A 13,729-nucleotide genomic window follows, 5' to 3' on the forward strand; every position below is an offset into this window, starting at 1 on the left:
CAAAAAAGAAAAAAGAAAAAGGTTGCTCACACATCAACAGTATGAATCAGCAAACTATTATCATGGAATACAAGCTGCCTAGACATAAACATATTGCATTTTAACAAGAAAATTTTCACCCCATTATTATTATTAAAAGGATGTATTTCATGTTTGAAGCACTTCTAATGAATCCCAGGGCAAATTTTCTTTTTCCCATTTATGAAAGTTCACAAAAGGAGTACAAACAACACACGCTGAGAGTCTTCACACTATAGGCTGATGGTCAGCCTAGAGGAGAACCCACTGAACTGACAGAGCTACGGTTATTCTAATTCTTTCTCTCCCTTCAGCTTCTGTCCTGTGGGAAACAGCCAGTCCTCTCAGAGGGACATAGGGGATGAAGGCTGCCAAGGTCAACTGTGTCCATAAAATCTTGGCAGCAGTATAATGTGACACTTAATCTAATTGACTGTCAGTGGCTCAAGGAGCTTGAATGAGCCTAGTGTGCATCATATTCAGTAATGTATAAAAATGCTCTTTCGTAACAGTGGGCATTCAAAAGGATGACATAGATCACTTTTACAGCTCAAAAACAGCTCTTGTGCTTTAAAACTGGGCACATTTGCTAGAAACCCCTTCAGTTAAGAAAACACTTATATATTTTTAAAGTTATAATTGTAAGGCTATTGTCACTAAATGCTTCTTAATTTGAAGGGTTTCTTGCAACCGACAGATGAACTTCACATTTAAAGTAATCCTCAGAGTATTACTTTAAACCAAGGTTAGAAATTTACCAGAGCTCAGGGCAAATATTTCACAAAACATTCAACATTTTTTAAATGTGGGAGCAAAAAATAGAATTCCTTTTATCTGTTATCTAACCTTTGATGCATTTCATTATAATCTTCCCTTAGCCTATCAATTTTACTATTGGTTTTAAAGGGGCCATGACATGAGGAATCACATTTTCCTTGATCTTTTGACATAAAAGAGGTCATTGTACTATAAAGATATACTGTATGTTTCAGAAATCAAAATGTCCTCCTCACTGCAAAAAGAGCATTGGTTGAAACCAAGCAGCCAAAACTAGTTCTATACTTCCTCCACATTGTGTGGAAGACATTTGCCTCCACAACAACACATCAATGCCTACTTTCCTTTTAATCACTTCTGTAGCTCATCCAGTAGTGGTGAACAGTGAAATGGCAAGTAGAGAGAGCAGGTCAGTCAAGAGCAGATAACCAATCATAACAGTGGGCGTGTACTGTCAAGTCTTATTGGAGCAGCTCCACCTCAAGCGATTCTAACAGAGGGTCAGAACGAGGGTTGAAAATTAGCATGTTTTACAAATATATTACTGTTTTTTTTTAGCAAATAACTTTAATAATGTTAGAAGTGAACATATTCAAATAATAAAATCAAAATGCATGTCATAACACCTTTAAGTATTTGACATAAATGTATAGTATGCCGCGTTTTAAAGATTTAACTATGCCCTCATCAAAGTTAAAACATGCCCCTGAAAATCTATTCTAGGTGGGCAAATTGTGCCCATGAATAAAAAATATATATATTTCTGACAAAATAATTTTCTGTTGTTTTATACAAACTAAATGGTTTTCTGCAGTAATTAACAGATATCTCAGATGCTGTCACTTAATATTTTTAGGACCCCCCACAAAAGATGTAAAGGGCTCCAAAAAGACTCCTGCTTATGCTAGAAGTGGTCTGTGACATTTTATGTGTTTGGTGGGGGCCTGTCCTCTGACACAACATTTTATGAGATAAAAAGCATCACAAAGAAGCCTTTTATTCTTAAGAGTACACCAGGGAGTTATAACCATAGCACAAGTTAAGTGTCTGGGTAAATCCAAATAATTTATGAATTGTGATGGCAAATTAGGTTGCTAGGATTTTTGTTTATGAAAGCAGATCGGTCTCAAATTGTTTGCCCCTCTCCCTCTCTCTCTCTCTCTCACACACACACACACACACACACACAAAACCATGCCACTGCCTGGTGGCAGCTGCCAATGTTTCTAAAACACAATTGATGAGAGGCTGTTAACAGTTTTAATCTTTTACCCAACACAGACTGGTTATACTGTAAGCAGTCCTGATGAAGGGGAGACAATGCATTGGGGCAATGCTGATTTTTCACCACAAAATCTAACATTGTGGCATCACAGCTTGTGACTGATGTGAATCTAATACAAAGGAAACACGCCTTTATAAAACATTATTGAATCACAATGCAAAGGTCAACAAAACTTAGGTCACAAAGCCATGTACAAACACTGTCACATTAGTCACCCCTTTCCACCTTTACATGTTTGCAGTACCTTTGTTAGAGCCTGCCTTAGAGGAAAGGGGGTTAATGACAAATCATTCTGATGACAAATCAGGCTTTGGTCTAAGGTCTTCTATATCCAAGATAGAACATATCTGCATAGAGACAGAGGAGTGCCATTCATGAATGAAACTAAACTGATGACAGACCACAGACACCTGGTAATACATTAGAATGGCTATGCAGCAGATGTCACCTAAATGAGCGGATTAAAAAAGGCATGAGGCGCCTGGGTAGCACAGCGAGTAAAGATGCTGACCACACCTGGAGTCATGAGTTCGAATCTAGAGTGTGCTGCTGAGTGACTCCTGCCAGGTCTCCTAAGCAACCAAATTGGCCCGGATGCTAGGGAGGGTTGAGTCACATGGGGCAACCTCCTGGTGGTCGCTATAATGTGGTTCTCATTTCAGTGGGGCGTGTGGTGAGATGTGCGTGGATGCAGCAGAGAATAGCATGAAGCCTCCACATGCACTATGTCTCCGCGGTAATGCACTCAACAACCCACATGATAATATGCAGGGATTGATGGTCTCAGACACGGAGGCAACTGAGATTCGTCCTCTGCCACCCGGATTGAGACGAGTCACTGCACCACCACGAGGACTTAGAGCGCACTGGGAATTGGGCATTACAAATTGAGGAGAAAACGGCATGAAGTCGTTCACAAAACAGTAGTAATATTGCACTTGTGCTACTTTGATGATTGATGCATATGGTTGACCTGTCGCTGCACCAACAAGGGACATCCTTTGGTCTGAGACTCACGGGACACTATTAATTTAAATTAATATTAATTTCATCCTGACTGTTTCCTCTTTGCCTCCTTTTTTTCCCCTCTTTCTCTTCGTCCTGAAATGCCTAATGGTCGTTTCCAGTTTCAGACAGAGGGATAGCTGCTCCTCCTGCAAAGCTCAGCTCTATAGAGATCCTACTGGATCTCTATCAGGACCTTGTTTAAAGTGATAGTTCACCCATTTTCATTATCAAACCTTCATGACATTCTATACAGTTGATGGTTGACCTTTTCCATACATTATAATGAAGGAGGACTGTAGCTTTCAAGCTTATAAAGGCCATTACATGTTTTAGATTACACTTTATTATTGAAAAACAAGTGGTGAAAGTCGGCTTTTTATCAAATGTGCTCTGAAATGTTACGCACATACCGCTCTAATAAGCTTCCTAGTTTCTTGTACCGCTTTGCACTTTTTTCCACAGTAAAAGCAGATCCTCATCCATTAGTTCACATGACAAGAACTGAAACATCAATTGAGTAGAATTCAATAAAAATCTAAATATTACAAGAATTGTAACAATATGCTTTGCTTTCAAAATCAAAGACACCATCAAATCTTATTTTTCACCCAATACCTCCACAACACACATCCACAGCACCCTCCCAATGGACACAGTTGTAACTATGATATTTGGTGATAGAGTCAGAGAGAAAGTACATTTTTAGCACTGCTCATGGCATGTAAATGTGCAAAGAAAAATCTATTTGCGATATTGGAGTAGTGTTTTTAATGGTCGACTAGCTGGTGCAAAATGAGTAGCTGGTGCAAAACTTGATTAGTCGATTACTTGTGAAAATCCGTAATAAATGTATCATAAATATATCATAACATTTAGCATTATTCTAAGTCTTCAGAAACTGATAGCTTTGTGCTTAAGTCATCATTCATTGAAAATGTTGACATTTGCCCTACTTGACGTACTCATGACCCAAGTAGTAATGTTTGAGTCGTTAACAATTTTCAATGAATTGGTTGATACGGTTCACAAAACCAGTCTGAAATACTCAACTCAAAAATCCAGGTCCTAGTTACTGAGTTAAAAGCTAAATGGCTGGAAAAAGTATCATTGAACTACTTCAATTTGTTTTGAAAACAAAGCTATTATATGTCTTTGAAAGACTTGGAATAGACTTGGAATTGCTATAGCGTACAAGTTGCATGAACCACTTATATGATACTTTTATGGTGATTTTACATCTCTTTTAAAGCTTGTTTCAGTCCCCATTCTTTGTAACTGCCTGGAAAAGAGCAGGTAAATTATGCAAAATTCCTCCCTTTGTGTTCCAAGAAAGAACAAAACAGCATACGAATCTGAGACAGAGTGAGGGTGAATAAATAATGACACAATTTTCATTTTTGGGTGAATCACTTTATGATCCCTTAGAACAAAGAATCTGCTAAGCAGAAAAAGATCCAGGCTGCAAGACTCTCTGCATCTGGACCCCAAGGTCCACAAAGGCAGCATCCACCCTTGTTTCACAATCACCTGACGTCACTTTGGTAAAAGAGGCCAGCTCTCCAAAGAAGATCTGGTGGGGATGGACACTGGTTCATTGCTGCACATATGGTGTGAGCTAAAGAAATGTGGATACTGCAAATAACACTAACAACAAATTTGAGGAGAAAGGCCTCACAGAAATAGAAAGATTGTTGAAAACACACTAGGATTCCAAAATAAACCCATTGTAATTTTCATATAAAAAGCAAAACAGTTTCATTATTTTACATCTTGATATTATATTATCCCATTTAGCCTAGAATGAGGTAATAGTAGCCTGCACAGAAAAAAATTATCATGTAGTTTAATGCATTACCAGCAGCAAGAGTTTCCAAAATCTGAGCAAATTCAAATAGCATGTTAAATTATTTACTGTATACCAATAATATACATTGGAATTTATTTGTGTGATTTAATTGTGAAATGCTTCCCTTCTATTCTGATTTTACCCTCCATGCATACAGCAGCCATGCAATTCAATAAAACATATGCAAAATGATCTAAAATCAAGGGCATTTTTTAATTGATCGTCAACTGCAATTTGTTGTTAAATTTGGACCTTAGGTCTTAAAGGCACAAAAAGATCCATAAAGATGTGACGATCGCATTTGAGACTTGTATAATGATAACCTAAATGACTTCAAAAGTAAAATAATTCAATCTTTGCCAGACTAAGGATTCAAGCAAATTACCCTTCGGTTCTCATAGGATATACCAGAAGGGAGTCCCATCTGAGCTAAATAGCATTTCTGAATGTAACTCAGATGCAGATATGCCGTTTTGAAGCTTGTTAACATTTTGAATGTTTTCCAACAGTTGACCACAACATCATCCTTCTTTGCATTTATACAAACACTGTTCTTTTCAAATTTCTATTAGGTATATTACATAAGATTACGGCACATGCCTCATAGGTACTAGATATATCCCTTTTATTCAACACTTGTGGTGGAATCTGGGATACTGGTTTTAAAGTAAAAAGATTTTGAACAGGCTATATGATTCAGACTGTTCTATAAAAATGGGAAAGGCTTTTGCTGATACACATAGCCTACTCGTCCAAGCAGGACCAATATCTGAGCAAATAGGCCTCCACTGCACAGGCACCAAGACTGGTACTAAAACCACAGCTGTCATGGCAAAGGGTGGAGTCTGGAGACTCAAAACATTAATGTGTTTGTGTGCTTTGAGTGGAGGATCCAACTTGGCAATTGCTCATCTGCTTGCAGTATGTGTTAATGCAGAACTGGTTTCACCAGGTAAGATGAAAAAAATTAATATCAGCAGAAATTATGTTTTCATGGAATGCAAATATGCTGGAAAATATAATAGGATGTATTATATAATATTATAACACTAGAAAATGAAACTATCTGAAATTAGCTTTATCTCAAAGACACTCTTGCCTGAATGACAGCATTATCCAGATCATCCATGACAGACTGATTCATCTCGACTAATTAGTTAAAATTCAGGTAACATATTCCTTATTCTCACCTATATTCCTACAGCAAAAAGCTGACATCTTCACAGGACATCCCCAATCATTACAGCATTTCACTATAGAATGAAACAGAATACGGTTTTTTTTTTACACATGAAAATCCAGGGAGCAGCCCTGTAATTCAGACATGAAGGCACCGCACAGCTGTCTGATTTTCAGGGCTGCTCCCTGGATTTTCCTCTATCTCTCACTTACTAATGAGCTAATAATACATCGCCAACGTGAAACATACACGATTGCTAATGTATTTTTTTCTTTAGTTAATTCAGAGAGGGGTTGCAATCATTATCAGCAGCGAGTATAAATAAAGAGAAGCCGCTTACTGTCGCAAACCAAGCCGACGATTCTGCGGCTTGTGTCTTTTCCGAAGGAAATCGTAACAATGGAGAAAAGCCGCCGACGTGTTGCGTGCAAATCCAGCGATCGAATCCCGAATCCTTTTAGAAATATATCTGGGTGTCACAGCTAGTGCCGACCGCTTATTTTTGATGATGAAGAGACGAGCGAGACTCCCGTTTCTCTCCTGCTTCCATTACCGTTGTGAGTGAGACTGCTGGCAGCTGCTGACCGATGCGCGTTCCTTGCGTCTCCGTTTCCTGTCCAGCCCCGAAATCCATGTGATTGCGCCCCACCCATTGTGACGTCATAAAAGGCATGGAAATGCGATTCAGTGAGAACTATGCAGCTGCAGCTCCGCAGCAGCAGTTTCAGGGCAGAAGCTCCAGGGCAGCAGCCTCCAGCCGGAAGTTTAGGGCGGAGTCAACGCTGATCTGATGGTCTTATGAGACATTCGAACGCTACACATTAGAAGCGTAATTTCTTACATTTGTTTGATTTGTTAGCTTGAAGACGTCGCGTTTTCACATTGATTTCAATTCAATTACAATGTAAAAACATTTAACTACATTAAATTATTTATGAATTCCTTCATAGTCGTGATGTTACAAATTGTACTTTAAAAAGACAGGTAAAAAGTTTATATGAGCATTTAGTGTCCTATGTGTTTAATTATGTACAATTAAATAATCATTCAATAACAAATCATAGTGAATATCGGTCCATTGCACAATTTTGATAAACTAAAAATATGATATTTTAATAATAACCTAAAATAATTTAGATGAGAGGGTTCTAAAGTTACAAGAAAATATAATTTGTGTAAAAAATTCAAATTGAGCTGATGTTGGCACTACAGCATTTGATTGAGAGACGAATATAGGTCATGGGACAACCTCTAATCAGTGTAACAAATGTGACAACTTTCATTCAAATGGCTCATGGTGCTACAATAGTCTCCCAGACAGAAGACGCACAAGAAGTATAGATTGAAACACTAGTGAAGCAAGCTCTACATTGTATGTATATTTCAATGAGCAAACCATGATGATCCAAAGTCCAGCAGAGGCACTATTTTACAAACTATTTACAGAGCTTGTGATGTAGAGGGCCATATTTTTTTAAGACTTTGCCACGAAGGAGACATGTTTGAATGATACTAAAGAGTCCATTTTGTCATGACACTCCATAGAGTCCACCATTTCCTGATAACTGGAAGGTCATACTTTCAGAAAAAACACACACCCAAACAAAGACAAATTATAAAATATCAACCATAATAACTGCATCAAGGATTACTTAAAGTGGTAACTCATTACATAGAGGTCAAATTAAAAGGAGCACCTAGGACAATGTGCAGAGCATACTGACAATCACAAAAGAAAACATAAAAGAATTGTTTCAATTTGATACAATTTCTGAAATTTTATTTAAAAAAAAAAAAGGTACCATGCATCTATGTTTAACATTTTGAACATTTGTTTGGTTAAGTACTGTTTGTTCCATGCTCTAGCTAAGTGGGGTTTTTTCCTTCATGAGAGAACCCTAAGTAACCAACCTTGTTTTTCAGAAGAATCCGTCTTTCTTGTGAGATTTGTGCATTCATATTACTGCAACAAAAACATACAGATAATGAATTAATATTTTAGCATACAATGAACTTCACTAAGCAGTGTTTTACTGTGTCAAACCAAGTATAAGGCTCTCTGAATCTGTTCTCAAACAGAATAGCCCCAGTAACTGTCACACCATTCAAAGTCTGAGCATCAACGTTTGAATAGCGAATACTGAACACATTCACATCTATATTTGTATGTACCTAAAAACATTCACATATCATTCATCACTCAACCCATAGGGATTGGTTGCATCTAGGAAGTGCATTTGCTTATTTTTAGGATTCATGATCTATGAAATTTTATGTTAATAGTTCTGAATCATGAAATGATCATTCAGAATTCTAATGCATGCAATTTGCACACAAAAATGCAAGGTTACATTAAGAAACAGAATGCCAAAAAAACTTACACATAACATCCAGTGTCCTGGCATTCATGCAGGAAGTATAATGCAATCTTTGAATGCAATGTTATCCTAGTGGTCATTTTAAAACAAAGAGATTTCCTTTTCATTTGGTTTCCTTTTCATTTGGTGGTGGTGGTGGGGGTGATCTCAGTGATTCTACCCTCGCAGGTGGTCTGGTTGAGCATTTCTGTAACTGCTGATCTGCAGATACAGGCTGCAATGGGCACAGGGTCACCAAAACTAGACAATTGAAGATTGTAAAAAGATAGCCTGGTCGGATGAATCTCAATTTCTGCTGAGGTACACAGATGGTTAGACCACCCATCCACCTCATTCATAGCTTAACTGTGCATTCTGAGATGCTATTCTGCTCCCTAAAATGAGTGAGGGGCTATCTGAGTTACCTTAGCCTTTCTGTCAGCTCGAGCCAGTCTGGGCAGTCTCCATTGACTTCTCTCATCAATAAGGCGTTTCCGTCTTCTGAATTCACTGGATGTTTTTTTGTTTTTGGCACCATTCTGAGTAAACTCTAGAGACTGTTGTGTGTGAAATTCCCAGGAGATTAGCAGTTACAGAAATACTCATACCAGCCTGTCTGGCACCAACAATCATGCCATGGTCAAAATCATTGAGATCATTAGATCTTGTTGGGAAAAATGTTGCATAGTAAGGATGTCTTCAAAAATAATGCCATATATAGTTTTCATTAACACTTAATGTCATACAAAGTCCAGTAAACATAAAAAAGCTAAATCAATATTTTATGTGACAACCTTTGCCTTAAAAAAGGGCCCAAATCATCCTAGGTACATCTAGACACAGTTTTCCTTGGTTGTTGGCAGATAGGATGTTCCAAGCTTCTGGAGAATTTGCCACAGTTCTGACTATTTGTGCAAAAAATTATAAGCTAGCATAGCCTATTTCATCAGTTACACAAGGAACAAACCTAATATATTGTACATCAATATTTTGCTCCCGCTCTTCCACTGAGATCGAATTAACGATTTCAGTTAAACTGAAAATGTCACCATAATATCAATTTTACTGTTATTAGGCCTGTAAATATACACCATTGCTTTACTGCAGAGAGTCTACTTGATTTATCTGATGTGTATTGCCTATATTTAAAAATACTTCACTAAAACTATTAGAGTATTAAAGTATTGCAGATTAATTACCCAGATTATTAAGAGTATAGCCTTAACATTAAATTATTGCAATTATTTATTAGCCTTCAAGTAGCCTAAATTAGAGAGCCTGTATCCTATATATAGATTCATATATAATTATAAATACCTATTCAAAATTGTACTCACTTAACATGTTTCTTTTATACTTTGTTGTTGTTCAAAATAAAACCAAAAACACTTGACATTTAATAAAAATAAAAAAATAAAATCATGCAATCAAATGTAACAATCAAACAACATGTAGCCCAATGCTATATTCATATCCTTAGTCTGTATAATTGTAATAGAGATTAGAGATATGTGATAAGTAAATCTCTATAAATCATATAGGCCTAAATTTTGTTGTGATGTTCTCAATAAAGACATTTTTCACAAGCAAGAGTGTTACTGATTATCAGCATGGTGGTCGCATTTCATGACAAAACAAATAGCCAGTTATTTTGTATTTCTTCTCTGACAATGAAAATGTCATAATAAGTCAAAACATCATGCTTTTTTTTCTCACCAAGCAATACAGAGAAAACCGGTCTAGAACTGCGTTATGAGCTTTCAAAGCATTCTGTGTGCACAGACCTGACAGAGGAAAATTCATAGCAAATTGACATTTTTAAATTTTTATTTCATTATTATTATTATCATATTTTATTTGAAAAGGTAAAAATTATCATTTTTAAATTTTCTTTCTTTCTTTATTTTGTTTTATAATATTTTTTTTATTAGAATTCTTATTGTAATAATGTGAATCTATTAACAGCCCTAAAAATTACTCTTTGAAAAGCGGAAAATAGATTACGTCACGTGACCGTAGCAGTCATATTCATAGGTCTTTCATAACTCTTGGCCATTATTCAAATTAACTGTCACTGAGCTACTAATCCAAAAGCGAGCGCTTTACCATTTTTTATTTTTTTTAGTTAAGTTTTATTTTTTATACACACACACAAACACACACAAATAATTAGCTGCTCAATTGATCAACTTTAATAGCTGTTTTTTCCCGTGATATGGATATTAGAAAGAGGTTAGGCAGAAAAGCCACAGAAAAATCTAGGATCGCAGAGAATGAGCCCAATCATTGTGGTGGTGCCACATCCAGGAGCAGAATAGTACACAGAAACCCTGCCGACCACTGACACTGTTGAACCACCCAATGACCTTGGCACAGACAACCCTGCACAGGTGATATTGCATAAGTATCCGACCCGTTTATTTCAGGGGAAAAGTCTTTCATGAGCTCCTGGTTTCACAACAGAGACTGGCTGGAATATTCAGTAAAAGCTGACGCGGCCTTCTGCTACCCCTGCCGAAAGTCTTATGTGGATATGCTGGGATTAGATTCTGCGTTTAGTGTTAAGGGCTAGTTTAATTGGAAACATGCTATACAGCCAAACAGAGGATTCCACAAACATGCACATTCGAAGGAGCATATCACTTGTTATTCCATTTGGAAAGAACAGGAGACATGCAGTGAAATAGGCAAAGAGATTTCCATGCTTTGAAACGTGGATCAACTTAATAGAAATAGGTACTACATTTCTTCTATTATTAATGTCATTGAATTTCTTGTATCCAATCAGTTGCCACTGAGATGAAAACCTGAGGCATTCAATAACATGTCAGAGGGAGGTAGTGGACTTTTTATGTAATTGTTTGATTACACAATTTAAAAGGATCCTGAGTTGGCCAAAATTGTTCAAACAATTCCACGAAATGCTACAAACTGCTGTCAATGCCTAGCTTCAGTGCAGAGATGCAAAAACCTGGACAGAGACTATCATTGTTGAACTCAGAAAAGCAGGGATGAGTACATCAAAGATATTGAGCCAAGTTTACAATGGGGCTTCTGTGGTGTCTGGAAAGCACGGTGGTGTTCAGAATGCCTTGCAGGAGGAACTTAGCAGAGAAATACTGAATGTACATGTGAAGCTAATCAGGAGATGGGAACAGTGAGACAGGTAAGTCTCTTTATTTTCTGCCTCTAGTTAAAAAGCTTAGCTTCACAAACACTTCAGCTTCACACAAACTGTAGCTTCACATACACTTCACAAGGCTCCTTGCTATCCTGAGTCAAATAAACGAAACTGGAAGTCTCTATGTTGTTCTGGTGCAGAGAAATGTGATCTGTTACTTTGTTGCAGGGTAACCCCATCTAATTGCTAGGCAGTTACCAAGGTGATACTGAAAAGGCTCCTCCCTACTCTAAATCAAATGAACAAAACTGGAAGTCTGTATGATGTTCTGGTGCAGAGATATACGTTTTGTTACTTTGTTTCTAAGATAAACCCAAATGGTTGCTAGGCAGTTACCAATGTGATACACAAAAGGCTCCTTGCTACCCTGAGACAAATTAATAAAACCAGAAGTTGCTATGACATTTTGGTGCAGAGATATGTGATTTGGTACTTGGTTGCTAGTTTAACCACATGTGGTTGCTAGGCAGTGACCAAGGTGATACTCAAAAGTCTCCCTGCTACCCTGAGACTAATGAACGAAACCGGAAGTCACTACAATATTCTGGTGCAGAGATATGTGATTTGTAACTTGGTTGCTAGGGTAAACCCCATCTGGTTGCTAGGTAGTTAATAATATGATACTCACAAGGCTCCTTGCTACCCTTAGTACAAAGAATGAAACCAGAAGTCTCTACGACATTCTGATTCTCAGATACCCAACTAAGCATTTTGAATGGAAGTCAATGGGGTTTGGTTACTAGGGTGCTCTAAATTGTTGCTAGGGAATGGCTAAGTAGTTTGCATGATGCTACTTGAAGAATGATTGCTAACCCAAGTACAACAAGCCAACTGTCATTTCTCTAGGACATTCTGATCCAAATATATCCTTCTCAGCCATTTTCAATGGAAGTCAATAGGGCTGGTTGCTTGGGTGCTCTAAGTGGTTGCTAGGGCATGGCTAGCCAGTGACCAGAGAGATTATTATTGGCTGATTACTAACCTGACTCAAAAGATTAAATCCCCAAGTGTTTACAACATTCTGTTCTGAAGATAACATTCTGAGGCAGTGGTGGCTGTGATAACATTCTGAGGCAGATAACACTCTGGGGCAGTGGTGGCTCAGTGGTTGAGGCTCAGGGTTACTGACCAGAAGGTCGGGGGTTCAAGCACCACCAAGATGCCACTGTTGGGCCTTGAGCAAGGCCCTTAACCCTATCTGCTCCAGGGGCGCCATATCATGGCTGATCCTGCACACTGACACCAGCTTAGCTGGGATATGTGAAAACTAATAAATTGCACTGTATATATGCAAAAAACTGTGTGTATAATGTGTGACCAAAATAAAGGATTCTAATCTATTCTATTCTGAGCCACTGAAGGCTTGAGTACGCCATTTCCAAGATGATACTTAAAGACTGATTGGTGATATGAGACTGTCCCTATGTCTCTATGACATTCTGATTGGGAGATCAGATCCCACAAAATTCATTGTCTTGTCATAGTAGGAAAAAAACATTTGTTTTCATGGGCGAGACACTTGCCCCTATGGGGCATTTCTGGGCCGGTTTTACCCCCCAGGGGTACAACTTACCCCCAATCTCATGTAATGCTCCAAAACTGTTTGCTAGGCCATATGAAATGCATCCACCCACATTTCTCTACAAAACTCTGATCCGGAGATATGATCCGTCATATTTTGTCACAATGCAAATTCTATGGGATTGTTTGGGATGTTTTTTGGGATGTACACCGCACCATCCATCCCTTAGAAAATTCTAGATACTTTCTATTTATTATCTTTATTACCAATAGTCTAGTCTAGCTGGTAAGAATAGTCGTGTATTTACTATGACGTCTGTTAGACCTATAGAATAGTAGGCTACATCCATCTCTGGTTAATCAGTTATTCAGTGTTGAAGTTATTGTTGTAGCCTACTGTTTGCTGGTTTGTTTATTTATTTATCGTTGTTATTACTGTGTTTATTGTCACTTCAGTTACTTACCATGTCGAGTTATTTAGAGCTCATCTTTTTTAGCAAACAATGTTATTGTTGATTGTTATTTTGAATGTTACATGCACATCTTCATCTTCACG

At 37.6% G+C, this 13,729-nt stretch overlaps 1 protein-coding gene across 3 annotated transcripts in view; it reads right to left on the bottom strand.

The window, feature by feature from the left end:
* raph1a (Ras association (RalGDS/AF-6) and pleckstrin homology domains 1a) overlaps positions 1–6,724 on the bottom strand; it is a 93,280-nt gene extending 86,556 nt beyond the window's left edge. For all 3 annotated transcript variants that reach the window (XM_052142730.1, XM_052142732.1, XM_052142729.1), the window contains exon 1: positions 6,455–6,724. The gene's annotated coding sequence lies outside the window, so the exon portion shown is untranslated. The remainder of the gene's footprint in view (positions 1–6,454) is intronic.
* Between the last annotated feature and the right edge of the window lie 7,005 nt (positions 6,725–13,729).

The sequence above is a fragment of the Xyrauchen texanus genome, chromosome 14 (assembly GCF_025860055.1).
Source record: "Xyrauchen texanus isolate HMW12.3.18 chromosome 14, RBS_HiC_50CHRs, whole genome shotgun sequence".
In the NCBI taxonomy this organism is placed as follows: Eukaryota; Metazoa; Chordata; class Actinopteri; order Cypriniformes; family Catostomidae; genus Xyrauchen; species Xyrauchen texanus.